General features: G+C 37.1%; 2 long non-coding RNA genes across 3 annotated transcripts in view; both read right to left on the bottom strand.

Moving 5' to 3' along the window:
- The window catches only part of LOC308188668, an 87163-nt gene that overhangs the window by 29973 nt on the left and 32206 nt on the right, over window positions 1–24984 (bottom strand). The window lies entirely within an intron of this gene.
- On the bottom strand, window positions 1965–20029 carry LOC308188666. The gene is made up of 3 exons (XR_013945676.1): window positions 19838–20029; window positions 19254–19511; window positions 1965–3875 (listed from the first exon to the last, which is right to left on the bottom strand). It is a non-coding gene; the product is annotated as an uncharacterized lncRNA (long non-coding RNA).

A 24984-nucleotide genomic window follows, 5' to 3' on the forward strand; every position in this document is an offset into this window, starting at 1 on the left:
TCGAAGATCTTCCTACCCCATCCACCCCATCTCCACTTTCTCTGCCTTTGGCCCGTCCACTGGACATTCCATAGCAAATTTTGCACAGTCTACAAAGCCCTTCACGTGTCCCATAATAATCAGGTTAATGTTCTTTCCACCTTATCAGATACAAGGTTCAGGTTGACCCTCTTCAAGAGTGTGCATGAGCAGATTTTTAATGGCATGTCATCCAGTGGTTGAGCAGTTCTGGTCTTTGTTACTGTCTCCAATATCACCTACCTGTCAGGTTTGTTTTAATTTGTGTTTAATTTATCACCCTCCCTGTTATTTGTTATTTAATTTATGATGAATAGTTCTTAACCAGATAACTTAATGAAGCAGATGCTTTCACATTACACATACCCCTACAATGGACAATCAACCGGAATGGTCTGCAGATAAAGTCCAGGATGCACCATGTGAGATATCATGCATCATGATGTGTCCTTTGACTTCTAGAGTTTGAATGGTACATTTTTCCCTACATTAGAGTGTTATATTCTGGGCTTTCTGGGGACTTGATGGACCCACTGCATGGACTTCTCTCTATAGGCTCTGCTATGAGTGAACAGTCTCCTATAGCCACACATGGAGCACCTTTTATATTTGTCTATCTTCTCTGCCATCTTCTATCCAAATGTGGCATCAGTTTCAAGCTAGGCATACAAGAGCTGGAAGGCCCAATTCCACAGTAACTGGTCCATACAGAAAGGCAACAGTATTCACACATAGATTCTATGAAATCCACACAGCACTTTTCACAGTTCTGAAGATCTTGGTGTTCAACCTCTGCTCAGCATGTGCCACCTCCCAGGCAGCCAGCCAGATTTCAGAGCCCAAACTTTATTCCATGTCTGTGTAGAAATTTCAAGTTATGATGAGCACAAAGTCTCCTCAGTGGTGTACCAGGGATGATCATTTAGTACCACTCTTAGTTAATATTTTCATGGGACTCTTTTGGGCATTTTTGACTGGTTAAAGTGGGCAAAGGCTCTTATCACCTCAGGAAGGTGAGCAATGCAGATGGCTTGTGGAAAGGTGAGCTTGACAATGGCTTTGCAGTTTTCTGTCTATTTTTGGACTGACTGGCAGGAGGGATGGCCACCTAGACCCTTATGTTGAGCACAGCTTCTCTCTTCCTTAGGTATGAACCAAAAATCTCACAAGGATAATTGCCAGGTGCTTGAGCTGACAAGCCCTCACGAGGAGCTCAGCGGGATCCTCGGAGAACTTTCAGTCTACCCCATGTGGAGAACAGTGGAAACTGGTTTTCTAGTTCCAAAATCTCTGCCCACTGTAGGAAGACTGTTGGATACAGAAACTCAGGCAGCCCACAAGACTGATTCCACTGACCAGGAGTGGCACACGCCATTTCTAGTGGTCATTCTGGTGGCTAACCTGTAGCTCCGGGATGTCTTGTTTGCACGGCATGTTAGTGAGTAGCAAGCAACTTGCCAGCTGCCTTTGCAGACAGTGCGAGACCTGCCAATGGCCTGCAAAGGTGCCAAATCTGTCTGGCAAAACACAGCAGTGGCCAAAGTATCGAAGTACTAGCAACCTGCAGAGCTACAGAAGAGGCAATGGGCAGCCTGTTTCTACTGTAGGCAGCAGATATATACTGCCTGCCTGCTCCCCTTAAAGGACATTACTGAGGTAGTAATGTGTCACCCAGGGAGCTAATAAGCAGTGAGCATGTTGTGTGTTGTGCTACAGAGGCATCTGGACAGGCTGGCGCTAAGCTCTTTGGGGTAGTGTGAGAAAGGTAGCCCTTCAAGTGCAATGCATTATGGACACAGCACTTTTCTAGAGTGCATTGAGCAATACAGACATGACCGAAACCACACATCCACACTTGAGAGGCAGTGAAAAATGTCAGAGATAAATACCATCAGCAGCACAGACATAGAAATGTTTTATTTAAGATGGCTAGGGACAGAAAAATATACTTTTTTTTTTTTGGGGGGGGGGGTAAAAAGAATCAAACAGATTGTATCATTTTTTCTTGATCATATTGAGACGGTACAGAAATAAAAATGCCCAATGTAGGTGGAAAATAAAGAAAACTATAAGAAATAATTCTCTCATTGTTTCTGGTGCTGAACTGCAATACCATAGTACTGTTAATAATATTCACTGTTGTTTTATTTTCCTGTTAACAATGTTTCTTCCCATAGCTGAAGTAAACCTTCAAGGTTCTACAAGAGTGAAGTATGGAAACCTCTACTAGTCAGCAGTAACTGCTAGTGGGGGAAAGGCTGAGGAACTCTTCTTCCATACTTAAGTATTTAGGATACAGGCCAATATTTCCTAGTGTAAGGAAGCAGACCAACCACATAAGAGAAAGACCAGAAATGATTGAGAAGGTTGTTCACATTCTCTGCAACTTCTTTCATTGTTAAAGCATCAATATGAAAAAGTTACATCCATGTCTGTGATTAGGCAAATCAACTTTCACACACTTGTTAAATTAAGTATAAAGTGTTGAGGTGCTTGCATTTCCATTAGATCAACACTTGAGCTGTACTGCAGTGTGGCTATGATCTGAAAATTAAGGCTGTAGAACAAATGCATGTGGTTAATACTCCTGTGGGGTTTGTTGTTGTTTTCTGTTGTTGTCATTTTGTTTTATTTTGAATTAAAACAGAAGGCTTCTACCGCAATAACCTGTGCCATGAAAGCTGGCCTGGATTTACTAGAAGCTGTAGTAGGAGGAATGTGGGTGGCTCCAGATCCCTCCAGCTACTGAGGAGCACATTCCTGTGTCCATTTCCCCTTTCCCTCTTCCCGTTCCTCTGCCATTTTTAAACTGGATATGCCTGCCCTTAATTTGTGAAATCTGTCTCCATGGAAATCAGTGTTTTTGCCACTGATTTCAATCTTTCCCACAGGCATATTCTCATGGTTCTGTGAAAAAAAATCAGGATGATATTTCTGAGACACAAGAGGACATATTCTGTGTGATTTTTGAAGAAATAAGAAAGGCAAAAACATCTGTTTAGGTACACAGGAGCATGTTTGTGAAAAAAGAGAGATTTTTTTACTTGTGATTTTTAAAAGAAGTTGGTTTGAGCCAGAAATTCTCCAAATATTTCTAAATTCTACAATGTTTAAAATCGAGGTATGAATTTAATTCAAAAAGAAATTTAATAGATTGAACATCTCTCTCTTTTGCATAAATGTTTCAGCTAAACCTAAAAACAAAATAGCATTTTTTAGACTATCATGATAACACCTGGCTCTCCTATACCTCTCTGCCTTTGCTTCTCAGTAATCGTGTCTGAAAAAAAAAGGAAGAAAACATGAGACTAACTTATCTATTTTAAAAACCACATCTGGAGAGCACTGCTTAAAATACAGCATTTGGAGAGACCATTTTGATTTGTGGCACTGTTTCAGATTTTATATTCACAAATTGAATAAAAAATTATGTTTTTCCTTTTGTGGGATTCTGGTTTTGTCACCCCACCATATGACCCACCATATGAATAACATTAATTCATCAAATAATCCAAATATAATTCATCTTTAGCCATTTGAAATATAATAGATTTTCTGTAGCTTTCAGAATGTCATTCACAGATCTTCCTGTGCTAGTTAGCAAGTGGCTAAAACAATTTCAAAGATCATGTAATTAGAATGGTACAGCCCTTCTACATAAATCCATTTCAGAACATTTCTGCACCTTACTGAATAAAAAGCAAATGTGCTTTGCATTGCACATTCTGAGATTAGATATGGCATTCATTCCCAAATTTGCTTATCCTAACTTGATGGATGTATGCTCAAGTCCATGTTCACTTTTTAGCAGATACTTCACGTTTGCAAGTTGTCCGGTTGTCTTCATCACTCACCATCTGTAAAAATGAGAAACAGCTCTGCTATTCCCTGTGACAGTACAAAGATGTCATTTAAAGCTTATAAATATAAATTTATTAAGCATTTGAATATCATAGTGGTAAGCGCTCAAAAAAAAAAAAAAACAAAAAATACAAAACACAAAGACATTGGTATTACTGTCAGAGAGGTGTCTGGATATGATTCAGTAAAGAAAGCATGTAGCTACATACTGAATTACTTTTAAAAAGACATATAGGACAGCTGGTTCCTCCCCTGAGCATCTATTTTGTGTTGCAAGGCCCTAATCCAAAATCAATGATTGCAACAAAAAGGCCCCAGCTAACAGCAGTCAGCTGTGGACTAGGCTCTTGGCAAAGAAGACATCTGCTGTAAAATTAGCAGAGAATCATGTTTCAAGTCTTCCAGCATATACTCACAGAGGCAGAAAGAGTCCTGGAATCACAGAATAATTTGGGTTGGAAGGGACCTCTTGAGGTCTCTAGTTCAACCTCCTGCTCAAAGCATAGCCAGCTTCAATGCTAGAAGAGGTTTCTCAGGACCTTTTCCACCTGAGTCTTTAAAATCACCACCATCTATAAACCCCACAGGCAGCCTGTTCCAGTGCTTAACCACTGTGGCTGTAAAATATACATAGGGAAGCTTTCTTCTGACACTTTCTGGCTTTTTGGTGATTTATTTTTTCAGCATAGCCACTCATACAGGTTTACATCTGTCCTGATTTTGGCTAGGATAGAATTAATTTTCCTCCTAATAGCTGGTATGGTGCTGTATTTTGGATTTAGAATGAAAATAACGTTGATAACATGCTGATGTTTTAATTGTTCCAGAGCAGTGCTTACACTAAGTCAAGGACTTTTCAGCTTCTTGTGCTGCCCTGCCATTGAGGAGGCTGGGGGTACACAAGACGCTGAGAGGAGACAGAACCAGGACAGATGACCCAAAATGACATGGCACCTCAGGCCATCAAGGAAGAGATGCAAAATTTAGATGGGCTTGTTATCAAGGGGTGCATGGACACTATAGCACAGGTTATTCATGGTTGCGAAATGTGCTGCAATCAAGCAAGCCAAGCGATTAAAGCCTTTTTGGTATGGAGGACAATGACTGAAATATAAATATGGGGTACCAGTGCTCAGGGATGGGATGGGCATCGGTCAGCGGGTGGTGAGAAATTGTACTGTGCATCACTTAATTTGTACATATTATTATTATTATCATCATTATTATTAACTCTCTTCCTTTTCAGTCTTATTAAACTGTCTTTACCTCAGCCTAAACTTTTTGAGACAGAGTTACATTTTTCATGAAGTTTTTATAATGTCCATTCCTGATTGGTGAGTTTGGTAGTGAGTGTAACATCAGCCAGAAAATTAGGATATAATGTAAATGAGATGCAGTCGTGTTGTATAGTCAGCAGTCCTTTTGGTGTTTCAAGCTTCTTCCCTTGCTGCGGTAAAAATTTCTTGCCCCAGAGATAGGAGTGGTATGTGTCCTCCAAGAAATCAATGATGTGATGGAGAAACACCACATGAAGGCCCTTTATTCTCTAATACAAACATCAAGGTTTTCTTATTCTAGGACATTTAGGTGAGACTGCATACTTCTTGAATTTAATAACACATAATGATAAATATATTGTGGGGAAGAAAGGCAGTTCTGGGATTTAGTTCTTCTGCCACTTAGCTATCCCTAATATCACTGGTGGTGCAGTACATGTAGTGAGAGATTTCTGCCTGTTCAGAAGACAACTGTAGTCTGCCTTCAAAGTACATACAAAATGTCAGTGAATTTTTTCTTCTTATACAATCTATTTTATAGATTTGACATTACTGACATCATTAAAAAAAAAAAAAGTGTTGCCAGTTCAATTTATAATTTTTATTTCATATTGATTTTTTTCCATTGCAATGATTATCTGTGATTCTTGACTTGGTAAATTTTTTTAGCCATTTTCATTAAAAAAAAAAAAAAAGACTTGATCTAACCAGCACACAGTATCACACCATTTGCATAAAGTTTCATTTTCTGAGGTGTTTGCTTTTTGTGGACCATTTAATTATCATGCAAATAGGGCTGGGCAATTTCTGCAGACAATCTAATTGTTAGCATAGTATGTTCTCATTATTTGTATAGTGCTGTAGTTTGCATTAGGCTATTACCAAGTGTAACAGAAATCCATATAACAGCATGAGTTTTGAGAAATGAAGGCTATTTTTTATCAAAGGCTGGATGTACCGGATACCAAATCCAGTCTACAGTCACAGACAAATGTCAGCTACTCTAAACTGCACAGCTCTTCTGGAGTCTGAACATGCACTGTTTGAGTCAATAGGAGCAATGCTAGTTTCATAGCCCATTCATTTGAAGTCTTCCTCCCCCAGTGTTTGTTTCTTTGAACAAGCTCTAGCTCTTAGACCTTGAAGAAAATACTATATTAAGCAAAGGAATTAAGATAAGTAAAGCATTACTAAAATAGCAAATGGAAACAAAACTGATTTGCTTTTAGCTAGTAATTGGAATGCAAACACTTAAACTTTCATCCTGTTTCCAAACAGTAAATCTTATCTTTTCAGAAAGTGCTGCCAATTGAGCACTATTGAACTGTGGCATACAGCCATCCACACATAAACACATTTGCACATTATTTTGATTGGCTCTTGCTAAAACCATATGTTGAGGGGGTTTTTAATTAAAAAGGCACCTAAGAAACACTTTCAGTGTTCACACTGGGTAAAACATATTTCAAGGTTCTAAAATGTCAACAAAATATTACAGTAGATAGAATAGTCATTTCCCCCACCCACTGGATGACGTAAGGACGTTAAGTAACGCTTACAGAGAGGATTTTAACAGCCATTTTTACCTGTTTACAAGGAGAATTTTCAGTGTTATTCAATAGTTTGAAGTGGAAGAGAAGACATGGGAAAGTGATCACGGTTTTCATGCAGTAAGGATCAGTCACTTCTGAACCACATTGACTGGAAATAAGAAGTCCATACTACTTTGCTGGTTACTAGGGTTATAGTCCTCGGCTAGGTCACTCTGAGAAAGCAGCTAAAGATCAAGGGTTACTTTTCAGTTACTTTTCAAAAAAAAAGAAAAAAAAAAAAAGTAAATCTACTTCTCCAGTCTTCCAAGAGTTTTCAGTTTGCAAAGCTCTTAAGGTTTCTGGAAAAGTCTCCAAAACCTTTCCCAGAACCTTCATCTGATGCAGTAACTAAGCAGTATAAGTATTTATACATCAGACAGGACAGAGAAAATGAGCAGACAAATGAGCAAGCCTTGTGGTGGGGCTCTATGCTGAGGCCTTGCTTCCAGGAGTGCTCCTACTGCTGGCACTTCTGGAGGAGCTGCAAAGAACCACAGTCCCACTGCCTGCACTGGGGAGGGTGGGGGGATCCTTTTTCTTGAAGCCTCTAAACACTTCCTTGCTTCAATAAACATTTATAATTGTAGTTATATACAGAGGGGAGTGGTGTCAGCAAAATAATTTGTCACATTCCGCATCTTATCAACACTAATGCATAACCTAGTATGGCATTCCCAAGAGAGGTGGAAGATACGAACTGTTTTGACTCATGTGACTGACAGATACAGTTCAGTTTGAGAGCTACTAGTAGGAGATGAATCTTGAGATGTTAGCCACTGGTTATTAGGTGAAAACAGACTAAATATACAGGAATGGCATGAGCTACTGCTCCCTTTGGTTTATCATTAAAGCTTTGTGTTTTGCTTTTGTTATATATGTGGCTTTGTCACAAATACCTGTGTTAAAGAAATAAAATATTAATATTTTGGTTCAACCCAAACGCTTTAATTTTTTTCAGTTGTAAGGCCACACTGTTAATGTCAGCTGCTCCTACAGTCCCAATGATATGCTTCACTCTTACGTTATTAAATGTAGTGTTAGAAATTGTAATATAATCATAGGATTAAATCTATTTTTATCTTCATATAAACTCCTTCAGTTCTGTGCTTATAACATTTTTTATACATTTTTCTGACAGATAGATAAATTACTCCCTAACTATTGAAGGTCCTGTCACAATCTTTGGCAGTACCTTTTTTCCCCCCTTCTTTTCTTTGTCACTTATAATAAGCACCGAATATGTGTGAGACTTCTGGCTGATTTCTGGTGACAAGGTGTCCCATCCCTCTCCCACAGTATTTCTTGCTTCTTCAGATGAAGAGATTACGGTTTGGGGATATCAATGCAACAGAAGCAATGTGACTCAGAAAATGTCAAAACACTTGCACACCCAAGGGAGTCTTGCAACTGCATGAGCTTGTACAAGCTTCAGCGCATCATCTAACCACCTCATGAGCCTGACGGAGTTTTCTATGAAGTGAAGAACATCTTCTGTTTGTACCATACAGATCAATGCTGGCTCTCATGAGTGTTAAGCAGAAAATGATTATTCTAACTGGGGATTTATGTCTACAGCTGACCTTGGCAGCACAGAACTCTTCCATAGAATCATAGAATATCCCAAGCTGGAAGTAACATGCAAGGATCATCAAGTCCAACTCCTGGGTCCCCAAACGGACATCCAAAAAAAATCAGAGCATGTCTGAGAGCATTTTCCAAACACTTCTTGAACTCAATAGAGATGATTTGGGGAGTGACAGATGTCCTGTAAAGATCGTGCACATGTAAACTCTGATCTAACTATGGGGAAGATTTCTGTAGCAGCAGTGTGAGCAATACTTCACTATTTATTCTTTCCTCCTTTGCAAAGAGTTTTGTATCCTCTTTTCTTGCTGGTGTTGGTAGAGGGAAAGTCTGCAGCCTCCTAATTTTGTCTCAAGCTATTGGCCACATTGGATGTGAGCTTCTGGAGAGCAGTGACAGCTGGAACAGATGAGAGGATTCAGGTTGCTCTTGCCTGCCTCCCAGCCTGTGGACACCTTAGCAATATCATTCCTACTAACAGCTCCACGGTATTCAGCTCAGCCCTGGCTTAGATCAGGTACTGTTTCTCCAAACACCCTCAGAGCTTCTTGTCGTCCCTCCCAAACTTCCCCTAGAAATTCTGACTGATTGCAGTGTGTTTTATAGGAGACAAGAAATACATTGCTATAGAGCCTTCCAGCAGTTTGATTTATAGCTGTGCAAGCTCTCTGGTAATTGCATGTAATAAGTTACTGGTCCAGACTACAATATCTTGCACTTCTTAATGCCGGGGGAAACTCTTTCTGCTTGTAAAGCTTTTCTGAGTCTTACCCACACTTCTCGGTTCGCTTTTGATACATTTTTAAAAGGATGTTTTGTCACACTGGGTAAACTGTCATCTGGGAAAGTTCATCTTAATGTACTTTGTGCTTGTGCCCTGAGAGAGTAGATTTATGAACAGTATTTTAGATATGTTACAGTCTTTTTCTACCATGAATATTCTCATCAGAAAGGCCAGTGAATTTTATTTGCAAACTCTTGGACTAGATTACAGTAAAAAGTAATAAGATTCAGTTATAAATAATTTTATTTACCAGTTCTAAATATATTATGATCACATTATGTGAATTAGTACCCTCTTCCTGATTTGTGCAAAAGAGTGAACAGTGTATGCTTGTCAATCTATTTCTGATTGGATTTATTATTCATCTTAGGTACCTGTTTTGGAAATCATGTCACAGAGAATAATCTGAAAGTATTCTGAAAATTTACGTAATAGTTTTATATTATTTTAACCTTTCTTTATTATTCCTCATGTTCTGCTTTTTAATAATTACCGTTAATCAAGAAGCCAGGAATACATTCAGTGGCCAGTATTCCTCTAGAACTTGTATTTTTCAACAAATAATTCTTTCTGATGACATATTTCCTGCTTCTCTTTAGGTCTCTGGAATGCCTCCATAAGCTTTAGTCTAATATCCTGTCATCTGCAACCATTTGCCTTGTCATATTTATTGGCATTTCAAGCTTGCTAACAAAGTTTAGATTCAGAAATCTGTTATGTTTTCCCCTGTAAAAACATTAGATTTTTCAGAAATGCCATAAATCCAAAAACATAACAAAAGATTACAATGAAGGAATAGATAGATAGAAGAAAAAAAAAAGTTTTGTTTTGGAAGATATAAAAGAGCTTGTAACTGAATTGCCCAATTTATTAGGAAGAGGCACAGAGTAGCTAAGAATTATTTCTGCTAGAGAAACTAAGAAATGGGCAGATTTTTGTCTATTTGAACAGTGAATATTGTTCGATCTACCCTTACAGGTAGCCTTGCACTCTGTGCACAGAGAGCACGTTGACAATCTGCAATACCAAACTAGGAAGAATTGAAAGAGCAGTTGAGGAACAAGTGATCTTGATGAAATGGAAAAACAGACAAAAAATACAATTAAATTCCATCTAGATAAGGTTAAACAACAGCATAAATACATGGCAGAGACCAGTAGGAAAGCATCCGAATGTTACTATATCAAAAAGCCAACCAGGTACTATTCAGTGGAGACAGACTATTCCAGAGACAATCCTATCCTAAATGACTAAGTGAGGTGAGGGGATGTATCCTTGTTTAACAAAAAAGGAGCCTGAATGCCCCATACATTTTAGGCTGGATGTCTGGCTTCTATCTTTTTGGTTATTTAAAAATATTTGTAAGATGAAGGAAATATGTGATACTCTAAAAAAGCATCATATGTTGTTCAAAATGCCTGCACCTTTAGAGCTGTTTGAGTGATGTGTGGAAATGTTGCTAAATTTTCCCATGATTTAAAAGAAAAAAATTCCTGACATTATGGTGTGAATCAGTCAATGGTTAGTTAAATGATTATTAAAATATAAAAAACTGAGGAGCTCCTGATTTGTCAAAATCTCTAGCAGAAAACTTTCTCTGGAAGACACAATTGCAACACCAATATTTCATTATGTGCTACTTGCTCCTGTTTTCCAAACCTTAACTTGGACGGGCAGAGATAAAAGTTCTGTCTGAGCCTTTGAGGCTATCTACTCACCACAGAAAATGAATATTCACAGAAATGAATTTACAAGCAATCCATGAACAGATACTGAGTTATGTGTTGTGCACTTACAAAGCCTGTCATTAGGCTGTTCATTCAAAAAAATACAAGGCTAACCTCATTGAACGGCTTACTCTCCTTGGCTGATTTGACTAGCTTTAATAAGTGATGCAGAGTAAAAACAAACAAATAAACAAAACAAAACAAAACAAACAAACAAACAACAACAACACAGTAAAAGAGATATGGTATGGAGCAACACTGATCCTGACCAGAGAACAACAAAGCCAAAAAACATGTTCTCACTGTGAGCTGGCATTGTAACGTTGGAGTAGATATAATGAAAACAGTGCAGCACTTTTTAACTGATATTCACATTATGTAATTTCCATTTGTAAGCAGTTCAGGTAGGAGGTTATACATATGAAATTTCTTATCTTATGGAACTGCAAACACTTTAGAAATAAAAGGCCCTATATATGACCATGTGCTCCTTTCACTGATATCACACCATTATTGATGGAGTAAATCTGGACCCTGGACATAAGAGAAACATATAAACCATAGGCACAGGCTCCACTTTCTTTTCCTTTTTTTCTCCCTGTGCCAGGCTATTCAGAGAGGTTTGCAGTCCAACAGCTACAGTGTGCGTTAACAAGTGAGTATCCCATTTCAGGTTAATAGCATAGAAAAAAAAATCCCTTTTACCAGTAGTAAGTTCACACATGGATGATGTGGGAGTAAAGAGAATGTGTACTAACTTCCAAACTGCCAAAGCACAGGAGCTATAAGCCATCAACTCTCTTTCACATCATCCAGCTACGAGAAAACCTTTGAAACCATTGAGGCTTTCATTAAAGCATTGATATCAACCGGTAGAAATAGAAGATGAATTAAGTGTACCTGAAAATAATTACTTTAGAATTAGCCTGGCATTCACACAACTAAACTGGAAAGAGAGACCTTCTCCAATACAGAATTGAAACAGAAAATTAGATTTCACCCAGGCAGAAAAACTTGCAGATTCTAATCCAGGAAAACATATGCTTACAAAATCGACCATGGGTATTGTAACAGATCTTGGACAACTGTGGTATAATTGGCTGTCATCCCTTGAGGACTTTCTCCTAAATTTACAAGTAAAACCTACTTGTCCAGTGTCTTAGAAAACTGTCATTAGGGTTCATATTTTTGGTAGTAAGGTTTGTGCAATACTTCAGCTAAAATAAGATGAGATATATGCCTTAGGTAATGGCATAAGAACTTCCTGGGATGACAAACCTCTAACAAATTGGAAGGAATAGGCTCCTTGGAAAATTGCTGTGGAAATGTTGTCTACTGACACATAAATCCAGATGCAAATCAATCTGAAGTAGATTTTTTTTTTTAATTAGAGAACTAATGAATTTATAAACATTAAATTCATAAAGTGGACTATATATGACTTCATTGTCCGCACATCACGCAGTCTATGTATACAAGTAAGGGTATATCTATGGGAAGAAAAAAGGGCTGTGGAATATTGCTGGAAACATGGCATTCAGGCAGTGACTTTGGTGCTTGTTAAAGCCTATTAGCTCAAAGTATAAGATTTATGTAAAGTAGTACCTCCAAAGACACAACATTGCCTTCCACATACATTGTTTTCACCAGTGTTATAGAGACTTACACAGTGCTGTACTGAGCAGCATAAGCAAGTACTTGTCATCCTGTACCTGTGACAGACGTCAATAGTTTCAGAAATATCATCTCAAATTCAGAAGTGAATTAAAAAAAGAAAAAGAGAAGGTTCCCTATGATCCTGTATGGTAAAACTGTGAATGAGCTTTCTTAGATATGCTGTGTATGTACACCAGGATTGCCAAGATGAACAAAAACACTGTTTATACGACAAGGAAATACTATGATTGGTATAGACACTTGGGTCTTCCAGACCCTGAGAAAGCTCCTGCAGTCTATGAAAGAGCCCTACGAACCAGAGATTCCCTGGTGAGCCAAAAGAATTAATTTTAACTATTAATTAACTACTTACATACAAGTAATTAAGTATATTTAATGACTCTTCATTCTTAAACCTTTCCTGTGAACAACGTCTTACGTTGACTGTGTACTCCAACACAGTGAAGGCTTGTGAAGGTTTTCACAGAACTTCCTACACTTTTCGCATTTAAGCTTAATTTATGTGGAGAAAGGTTAAACAGGTCTGTTTGGACCATAGGCCATAATCCACCAGATCCAGCCATCACCACTGATTTTAGCCTCGGCCCATAGTCAAGATCAAGCATGTCGTGGTATCAACATCTGAAGATGGTGGTACAACCTACATTCTCAGAAGGTAATAACATCAATTCCAGCTGTTTATATACCACCAGAGAAGCTTCTGTCTCTTCTAGGCTTATTTTGATATATCTACTAGGCAAGTTTTAGGTGCATGAATATTTGTGCAAAACATGTAACAACACCAAAATCTGTGGTTTATTTTTCACTCTGGCACTTGACTTATAGTTAGCTTGGTTTTTTTGTTTGTTTTGGTTTTTTCCTTTTTTTTCCCTGTATATCATGGTGTCTTATTTCCATTCACTGCAGATTTGAAAGTTAAATGGTGTCCAGTTATGAATGGATGGCAAGTCATAACATTTCTTGCATTTGCCTCAAAATGTGTCAAGCTGCCAGAGGTTTAGAAAGTCATAGCAATGCTAGTTAAATGACTGTTTTTCAATTTGCTCTTTACATGAACACAGGAAAAAAAAATGCAGTAACTAGTATTCCTTGGCAATAATTTGGGTGGCATGAAAGCTCCAGATGTACATGAAATCGGGCTTTAATGTTATAGCAGGTAAATCCTAATCCATTCCAGAATCCCTCTGTCTGAATGATGACTAGGCTTCTGGAAAAATACCTTCAATGTTTAGGAGTCTTGCTTGTGTTTGTTGCTACATTTTTTGTGATTATTATTTAAGTTGTATTGATACAAAACAATTGACTTAAAACAATTGAATTAAAGCAGTTCAGATTTCTTCTAAAAGGATGTACCACAGTAAAACTATAGTCATTCCCAATATCTATGGAAATGTTAAGTTCTTGTTGTTTATGTTAGTAGTGGGTGTTTTGTGTTGGCCATAATTTAAATTTTCCTGTAATCTGGCTCTATTCCTTCTGAAGTCAGAAGGGATTTCATGTGATTAACTTAGATTTCTGCAGGCTGGATAATATCTTGATTGAACTTCATATGCTCTGTTGGGTCCTTGCCACCGCTTGCATTTCTGATTGTGTACTGCCTGAGTTGACACTGCTTTTATCACACCATCAGCTCTCTGGCACACAGTACCTCTACAACTTTTATTGTTCTTCAGCTGAAAATTTTAATTAACTGGCCCTAACGGAAAATATAGACAAAAACATTCACAGCACCAGGGTACATAGCTGAGATACTTTCTCATCTAAACCAAAATGCATATATCTGGCTTTCTTATCTATAATAGTAAATATCTTTTAACTGCCTATTTGTCTCCATATATGTGCCAATTCAGAAATAGAGTAACTCTATTTCAGTATAACTTTGATAAAAATTAGAAGGCTCCAAGGAAATGCAAAAAATGTCATCTGTAACCCTAACTCTAGCCCCTAAGTGCAAGACTAGCTATCAACCCTAATGTCTCACGAAGACCTTAACAATACCCTAACTAATCTCATCCTAACACTGAATCAAGCCCTCAACTTAACATTAAGCTCACCCCCCCCCCAAAAAAAAAAAAAATCTGACACTGAATCCTAACCCTACTGTCATCCTTAAAACTTAACCGTAATTATAAATCCTATTAACTGTACACCTGTAACATGGACCTTCACCCCATGACACACCCCTAAACCCCAGCGCAACACCCAAAGCCCTAGCAGAATACACTAATACAAACCCTAACCCTACCTTAAAACACCAACCCTAAAGTTAAATACTAACACAATTCTCAATTCTAACCCAAACCCCAAGTATTATTAAGAAAATCTCTAAATCCAAACTCTAAACTCTAATATCACACTCTCAAGGAAAACTGTAAATCTGAACCCTAACCCTGAATTTAAACCCCGAATTTAAACCCCAAACTTAAACCTAAGCATGCAAACTGCCATCCTAAACCCTAGCCCTAACCCAAAATCTAACCCTAACTCTTAAACAAAAGCCTTAAACCCTAGCTGTACATAAATCCTTAGCACAACCAGCTAACTCTAACTTAAATCAAACCATAAACCACAATCCAAATCCTAACCCTAATGTAAACACTAACTCCAAGCCCTAAAACAAATCCTTAACACAACAGAAGTCCCTATCACAAACCCCAAACTCTAAAGCCTATCACAAACCTTACGGTAAGCTAAACCCCAAATGATCACAAAAATATTAACTTTAATTCTTAAATTAAACTCTAAACATAAACCTTAAATTAACCCCTATCCTCAAACCCTAAATCCCAACACAGCCCTATTCTAGCCCACCAATCCATGCAATTATCCTAATGCAAATCCCAATGACAACCATTAACCTCTACCACAAGGCTCATACTCTGTCACAAATCCCAGACACTAAATCCCTAACCCCAACCCCAAATCTGTAACCGTCAACACCTAATCACAATGCCCTAAGTCTAAACTCTAATACAAGCCTTAAGCCCTACATTCTAATGCACATCCCAAGGCCTAAACCCTAACACAAACTCACAAACTTAAGTCCTAATGCAAACCTCTGATCCCCAAGATCTGGCCCCAGCCCCAACCCTAACCATAACATCTGGTCTAATTCTAAATCCCTAGTACAACCTTAAACATAATTCCTTACACTAACCTTATAAATGCAAACCCTGTCCCTAACCAGAAATGAAACTGTAACTTTAAACCTAAGCCCTATCACTCCCTCTAAAAACTACACAACCTGAGGCCTCAGTCATAACCTTAACCCTAAGAAAAATAAAAAATAAAAAATCACACTAACTGAAACCTTAAACCTAACATGCTAACACCAACCCAAGACAGTAAACGTAATTCCACTCCTAATCTAACTGCAGAAAAGTAACATCACCAATAAAAAAATACTTTATGAATACTCGCATGGCTATGCACTAAAATGGGAGTAATACAATTAAAGAATGCCCTCCAGAAAACGTAAATTTTATCCAAGGAAGGAAAATAGGAAAGAGTACTAATTCTGTTAAATTTAAATTTAAACACAAGAAAATAAGTCAAAAAGGACAAGTCTCAGGAAGTGTTAAAACTACTAAAAATCTTTTTTCAAACACATTAGGAGCAGAAAGTTGGATAGAAAATCTGTAAAGCTAGTAGATGCTAAAAATGTGAAACAACTCCTCAGAGAAGACAAAGTCATAGCAGAAAATGTTAAATGAGATTTTTCACTTCTGGGTTCACTGTGAAGAACTTGGGGAACTTGAGGAAGTTCCCATAGCAGACCCCTCTTTATGGGAGATGCTATGGAAGAATAAGTTTGAAGTTGAAATGTCAGTAGAATATATAAAGAAAATAACAACAACAACAAAAAACAGTAATATCAAATTACTGGCCCAATACAATTTTCACCCAGGAGTTTCCAAGGAGCTGTAAGGTAAAATATTTGAACTAGTAACTCAGGTTTCTAACCTCTTGCATAAAACTCCAAGAAAAAGAGAATAAATTGCTAATTTTTAAGGATATTGGTGGGATCTAATAGCTAGAGACCAACGTATCTGATGCTTAAACAGGCAAATCAGTGGTAATCGTTATAAAGAATAGAATTAAAGAAGTCATAGGCAGATGTCAGGCATTGGGGAAGTCAAGAAAATTTCTGTAGTTACATTATTCTTTGATACAATCTGGAGTGGCACTTTTTAACTTCATGTTAGGGGAATGGATAAGGAACCAGTGCAGATGGATAAAAAGGAATGGAGTAAGTGAATGAAAGCAATAAAAGAATGAAAAATAGGTAGCATAATGGAAAAGAGAGTAACAAAGTGTGAAAAAGGAACAGGAGAGCAATGAGAGAGAAGAAAAAAAAAAGAAGGAAATATAGTAAACAATGCAAACACCCCTCAGCACTTATGATCTCAGATTGAAAAAGGCAAATGTAGAGAAAGACTTCTGGGGTAGATAGGAGAATAGAAGCACTTATCAGAAAAGACTGAAAATTTTGTAGTTCCACCAAATCAAATCAAAACCAATCAAATGAAAAATTGATTCAAAACATGACTGTTCTGCACATAAATGTTCACATACATCAGGAGCATAAATTGAAGGACAATGCTATCTTGAGAATATATGTGCAAGGTAGCCATCAATAGATTAAATAGATTAGGGATGGGAATTCCAAACAGCAGAGCAGTGAGGTGCTGCAACAGCCTTTGAGTGGGAATATTGTCTCCAGAATAATTATTAAATACTGTGACATGTCAAAACAGGGGACTATAATCAATGAACCTGGTGTTCCGTTGCAATTCTAGGTCCCATATATTAAGTAACAGGAAAAAATTGTAAGGGAAAATATTACAGACTTGTCAGGGATAGGGTTTATGCATCTCTGTACAATGTAACAGGAACAAATAGACTCATAGAGTGTAGAGATTGCAGGGACACTTAAGACACCTAGTTCAATGTTCTATAATCACAGGCCATTACATTTCCCTCAGTTAACTCCCTCTTGAGTGTAATAAACTGTCTTCGTCAAAAACACATCTTCCAGGTAGGTATCTGATTTCAGCTGAAAGAATTCAAGACTGAACTTTGTTCCTTTGGATGATCATCTGCACAGTTAAACATCTATGCAATATTTCTGGTTTGAATTTGAGTGGCTTTAGCTTCTTACTATGCTGTTCTCCATGACGTTAAAAATCACATCAGAAACTTCTATTTTCTGTCTGTGAAAGGACTTTTACAATATAATCAAGTTAACTCAAATATTCCTGAAAGATACAAAAAAAAGGCTGAGCTAAGCCATTTGTTTTAAGTCATATCCTCTAGCCCGCAAACACTGCTTGTGTATCTCTTCTAACTTCCTCTATTTTTTTTTCAGCAATCTCTTTAAAATACAGACACCAGAATCATTTGCACAATTTCAGATTCAGTTTTCTGTGCTACAGCATATATTTCAGAATCACAGGTCTTTCAAAGGCAGATATACTGACAAGTTACATATTTTTAACCTATAAGAATAATGCAAAATACTGTTGTATAAAGGTATCATTGCTATATGCATCGTTTTCCTGGCTCAATGGGTGCGAAACCCATTTTGTAGAAACCACTGAGAAGATGAGGAGAATTACTGTGAATCATTACCATAAATGTATTACATTCACCTGAGGAAATTTTCAAATTCAATAGGCATAAAAAGCTAAGTCAGCCTGCATGAAGAGATAAAGTATAGGAGACATACACTTGCATTGAAACACAGATCCAACAAAACTGTATCAGTGTCAGAGTCTAACATTCCCTAACAAATTTGCTTTAGTTATTCCACACATGAAAGATCTAATGTTTAACACCAAATTTACTTATTTGAAGCTCTTTTGATGTTTCATGGCATTTTGATTTTGCAGGGCGATACAACGACATACTCAAAACACAATACAAGCACAAATTATCAGCGTATAGCAATTGCAATATATAGTTGAATCACACTAGTAATGTAATTCTCTATAATGTGTTCACTCTCATGACACTGGGCACCCTCAACTGCAAGGAAGGAGTAACTGGTTGAATCCAGCTCAACTCTGTTGCACTATTTAATGTGTTTTGTTTGTTTGTTTGTTATTCAGTTGTTATATTCTTTGTTAGGCACACTATGTTGGGTCATGTACTACCAGTTGCGTAATTGTTTCCACTCTTTTAATTAACTCAGGGGCTAACACTTACACAACTAATTGATCCCCTCAGCTGATCCAGCCATTTGATTTGCCCAGCTAATACAGACAGTTGATGCCCTCCACCCACGTAGCTGGCTGATCTACTCAACTGATGCAGCCATCTAGAAGAAAGACAATTCTCCTGTCTCCCTTGTGTTACGTTTGTCTCTCTTTGCAACAGCTGTGCTCATTCCCTACATTCCTCCTTCAACTTCATGAGCACATTGCCCTTCCCATCTCCTTTGAGCCTTCTGCCATTTTAGCAGTTCATTGATCAGCCACAAACAGACAGGGCCTGGAAAATGCTGACAAGGTTAGTAATGTATAGACTGCCTATTGTTTCATATTGTTTTCCGCTATGTGAACCCTATCTGCATTCTGAGGACTAGTCAGTCACTGGGTAATTAAGTCATTGCTTCAAAAAGAGGTGAATTGCTTAACATGGGAACTCATATTGAGTTGTGTTCCTTAAATCCTTTCCAGAGACACTGCTTTCCAAGCCACCCCTTTCCATTTGCTCAGGCATTCCTACTTACCATGTTCTCTACCTGAAAAGATGTATAAGTAGAGCAATCCAAACTGTTCCTAATGGTAAAGCTGCTTTCCACTACTCCCCCTGCAGTAACTTGAGATATTGCACTCCAGGATAGCTGCTTTGGCATAGCAGGGACCACCAAGGAGTCCAAAGTGCCACGCAGCACAGTCTGGCTGTGCTTCCATTGGCCACAAGGAGCTGCAAGGCCCTTGAAAGCTGCACTGACTTGTGCCAAGCTGCCATACCACAGTACAAAACCCTATGGAGAAGAAAGATACTTATCATCAGCTGGTAGCAGGTGATCAGAGCCTTTATGTATAACTTGCTAGGTACTGGCAGAGAATATAATAATAACTGAGATTGGTACCAAAAAGCAAAACAGAAAAGTGATATATTAGTGGGTATTGTAATGGTTTGAAAGTTATCAGCAATATGATGTGAAGCTGAAAATAAAGATCTAGGATAGTAAGAAAAATATCCCTTCCCCCTCCAAAATGAATCTTTGCAGAACTCGTGACTAAGGAACAGACTGGAATCCTGATCAAAAAATTCTTCGCTAACAGAAGGGAAACAACAGGTACTCACAGCTCTCTTCTGTTTCTTATATTTATGTTCCTATGGTTCTGTTCAATACATTCATGCCTTATGTCACTGTATTACACCTGATCTCAAATGCAATGATGAAACCAGGTGTCTTTAATTTCACAAAGCACATCAGACAGCATACATTAAGAACACTTTTGCAGGACTTCAAATTCCAATTTACTCAAACATATTACAGAGGTATTACCAAAACATATGGTTGTATGTAAAAGTGTTTGTTTTTTTCTCTTCACCTTGCCATGTGTTTAGAAGAACTGTTTATTTGTTTTTAAAATAAAATAATAAAATCAAATAGGGGGTAAATTCTGCATAACACATAAAAACTGCTCTGTGAAAGAACAGCACATGTTAAAACAATACCAGAAACTTAGCCCAAAGATGCATGAAACCTGTTTTTCCTCTTAATATTTGACTATGTTAATAGAAGTAACCCATAGAACAGATATTTAATTTAATAATAATAATAATAAAAACCTTGAGCTTGATTCTACTTCTACTTTAGTAAATAAGTATTTTTTCTTTACTTGAATTGGGACAGATATCTCAACAACTTCTTAAACACAGTGAACTAAATAAATCAGTAAGCAAAGTGTGAATATAATTTAACTTAAAGGAAAAATAACCAGATGACAATATAGTCTACTTCTATGTATGCAGCTTAAGGTGCTGTAGAAATTTTAACTGTTTACAAAGAAATAAGGATGTGGCTAATTCACTGAGTATCAAGTCTGCTGAATGAAAACTTGGCTAAAATTATTACAACAGACTCAAAAGGATATAATTGGTCTGTTGTGTAATGGAATCCACAGAAAAAATACACTTTAGAGATTTGTTTGGCATATTTTCCAAAGCTGGTAGAAATCTGCTGTTACAGAATGAACTGGTTTATTGAAAGCACAACAATGTTGAACAGTGCTGGGCAAACTACTCTCAGTTCTTCTGTAGGACTGGGCTCCAGGAAAACAGAACTTTCTGACTAGAAAGTACTACTGTTTTTCTAGCAATCAACATACTAGTCTTGTCACTCATAAATTATCCACTAGATATAGAAATATAGACAACCCCAAATGGTGAATTTTGAAGAACCTAGGGTCCCTAACAGGCAAACAACATTTTTTTGGCAGCAGTTTACACTGCACCATGTTTAGTGGTTGCATAGCTGTGGCTTATTCTATGACACTGCTAAATCAAATGCCTGATTACGAAAAGACATAGGGAATTCTTTAATGTGGTCCAAATTAAATCCAGCATGGATATGTGGCCCTGTATATAATGTGGAATTCTAAGTAAAGCAATTATGTAAAGTAAATAAATTAATATATTTCTTGATTCAACATCAGACAACATATTTCCTAATATTAGATCTCAGTTTTCTCTACCTTGTATTAACGTCTCAGCACTTTGTCCTGCCAAACTCTAACTGTTGAAGATAAAAGCATTGAAGGTGCATATATTTTTGATAAGATACTGCCAAAATATTTCTTACTGCGTAGCTTAATAGAAAGTACTGGGAACATGATGCATCGTAAGTTATACTTCTCTGTCAAATAAATAATGCTCAATTTGCTGCTTTCTGAATATAAATCATTTTCTTCTGTTGATTACATTTGCATTTGTTCACTTTGTAGTTTCTATACCTTAATATGGTAAGATTTTTGGCTGATATTTACCAGAATGTCAGTCTTGATAATTCTTCTCTAAGAAATTTGATATTATTTGGGGATATTCACATATCTTCATTGATTCTTACTTCTTCCTGTCTATTCATTGAAAACATTCTGCCTTTTGCTTTTTATGTACTGTAGAGAAAGCAGAGCTAGCCCCTACAGTCACATGTGGGGAAAGGAAAGAAATTTGTTTCTTCAACGACCTTGTGTATATCTTCACATCTCCGTTGTAATAATGGATCAACAAGTAGCTGTAGTACAGGTGAGGGAGGGGAAGTGGATAGACAACGAGCAGTAGCAAGATTGAGCAGTTGCTCTCAGCTGCATTGGTAGGAGGTGAGGAAGGCCATAGACAAGAAGCATCCAGTTTATGTCTGATCCATATAGCATTTTTTCATAGCGTACAATTATTTTGCAAAACAAACAAAAGCAAAACAAAGAAAAAAATACACCACCGCCAAAAACACCATATCAAAGGAGCAAATACCATTTTAGCAGAATAAAACGTCGTAAATTTTGTTCCAGAAATTAAAGCTTTGACATATGAGCAACATCTGAAAATAATAATAATAATAATAAAATAAAAATATCTGTTCATATTAGGAGATACCAGAAAAATATTTGAGCAAAATTTGTAATTTACCCGGTGTTCAGGTCCTTGACTTCAACAATTTTTGTAATGACTTGGCATTAAATTACAACATTCCAATTACTTACTGTTGGTTACTCCACTCAACTAGATAAAACATATGAGGGCAATTAATGTGTCATTTCTATTCAAGTGAGAATGTATCTTTCTTTCATGAGGTTTACTGCTTTTTTTTAGATTAAAGTAACTTCTTGTACATGAAAGCACTACTTGTGCTGTCTCAGATGAGTAATTCGAGTTTCCTGTCTTATTCCCTTCTTTTACTGACCTTTGCCACACATTTTTCTACATGACATCCCTCTGCTAATGAAAGATTGATAATTTGAAGTGGTTTGGTTTTGTCAGCTCAGGAAGACAGAAGTTTTGCTGAGCTAGCTTAATGTATGCTGCATTCCTACTTTCACATACTGACTGAAATCAAGACAAATGACCTGAAGCACATTCTAAACATCCATCATTTTTCTAGCAAGCTTCAGTCACATGAGAAACTGTTTCGTATGCACAGAAGTGTTACAATTACTTATTATATTTGGTTAAGCTTAATAAGCCCTTGCATCATAGAATAGTGTGACTGCCTCTGGAATTAATATTTAAATCTATTTGCAAGATGGATGCCAAATATGAAAACATTAAACCTTTTAAATATATATATAAATATTTGCCTAGTAGAATCATCTACAGCACATTACAGCAAGAGTTTAATTGACCTTGAAAGCATTAGTGTCCCCCTCCACTAGAGACCCTGCACAGAAACTAAAATGAAGGGCACCATTGGATAAACTGTGACATAGCAAGGAAACATTTTCTGACATAAAGAGCAAATATGATAGGCTATTTTCCTTGTCTTGAACTCCCAAGACACTGTTTTATTGTCCTTTTTTACATTTTTCTATCTGGAAATGTATGTAACTTCCTTATAGCTTCAGCCATGTACTTTGAAAAAATGCAGTGCATCTTGTTGGGGGCATGAGCTATTGCTTGCTTTTCTAGCTGCTTTCATAAATATGACTGAAAAGGTATGATAACTTTATACCTAATCAAATATTATGAAGAAATTTCAGAGTGGTACACCAAATGAACAAAACTCATCTGAAGGGGTGTGACAAGTTCTGATGGAAATTATATGTTCTATTTTAACTCATACTGTAATATGACAAGTAAATAGGTGAAAGGTGAAAAATAGAATTGAGCCTGGAAGTCATAATATTGCTCATTTCACACAATAATTAGAGCATCCAAAGCTCACCTCTGCTAACTAAACCAAACTTCCTGTGTGTTTGGTTCTCAGAAGAACAATTCCTTCCAGATGTTGTATTAATGAGCAATTGAGCACAACCCACACAGTTATTACATGGTAAGTCCTGAGATGTTTAAAGACCACATAGAAGGAATCATCAATTAGAAATTTTTCTAAGGTCAAGATGAAGTATATGCATCTTCCAGATGCTACTGAATTCTAGACTGTACTTTCCTAGAGTAATCAATTTTATGTGCCACAGTCCCTTTAACCAATGCAATTAATATGTTTTCAGGTGAAAGGGGACACACAAATCAAAACATATGAGACTATTGCATAGGGTCTGCATCATTCTGGCTGTGCATATCAAGATCAATTACCTTCCTTTTTTCTGGCCAAAAACCTCAATGTGATTTATAAAGCAGTTTACTGCTAGTTTGAGAAGAAAATATTTGCAAACTGTGAGACCACAAATAAAAAATTGCTGTGAATAATGGAATTACTTTATAATGAATTATATATATATATATCATCTTGTTCTAAGGTATATTCATATTATACTAAAAATTCAGTCTCTGCCCATTAATGCCATAAAACACCTTAATGTGCAGGTGTATATTTCAAAGAAAAACATCTGTATAGTATTATAAATCAGAATACTATTATAGTGATTAAAGTGTCAAATATTTGCTTATGTTAAATAAACCAACATACTAATAGCATTTTTTTCCTTCGCCCCTTTTGTGGAAGAACAGGAGTCAAATGTTTTCTCCTTAGTATATTTGATTTAATTTTCTTTAGGAGTTATAAAAGAGAAGTTTTTGCTCTAGAAATGATGACTGTCAAAGAAGTAAGAAGTAGACTAAAGTGCTGTTCTGAACTAGGGCTGGCAGACGAGGTGAGAGAGATGGTGCAGGGCTCTTTCTGGGTCTCTAAAAGAAGGACCCGACAAGAAACGGCTTAATAAAATATCTATTTCAATTAGATAGAATAAGAACAGGAATACAGGTAGCAAGTAAATTTTACATCCCTTCAGGCACTGGGAACCCTGCTTTCATGAAGTATCAGGTGGACCCCATCTGGATTTTCCCAAGTCACACTGCACACTGTTTTACTGACTTTCTAATGCCTCCCCTCTGCCTGGACCTCCAATTAATCTGAGCACACCCAGATCTCCAAAGTTACCAGTTGTGCTTGCAATTTGCTTTTATTCTTTCACTCACTGCCTCAGTTCTTCCACAGTCGTCAAAAGCAAGTTAACAGTAACTTGATCTTACGCTCTGCCCAGTCCTATCACTTGCTTCTCAAAGGTCTCTTGATATGCTCAGGGGTGAGGCAATGGGGTAATTCCTTCTCAGTTTCCCAACTCACTACATTCATGCAGCATCAGATGAACCTCTGCATGGACAGGATCTATGCAGTATGCCACAGGAAAAAACATCTGAACCCCAAAAGTGGGGTTCACAGTGTCTGAAATGATGCAAGATTTATTCACTATATATATTCCTTTTCATATTCTATCATCTTATTAAAGCAGTGATTTCATTAAGCTCTTTGTTGTCACACCTTTGTAATT

Source organism: Anser brachyrhynchus (assembly GCF_964034855.1).
Source record: "Anser brachyrhynchus genome assembly, chromosome: 2".
Taxonomy (NCBI): Eukaryota; Metazoa; Chordata; class Aves; order Anseriformes; family Anatidae; genus Anser; species Anser brachyrhynchus.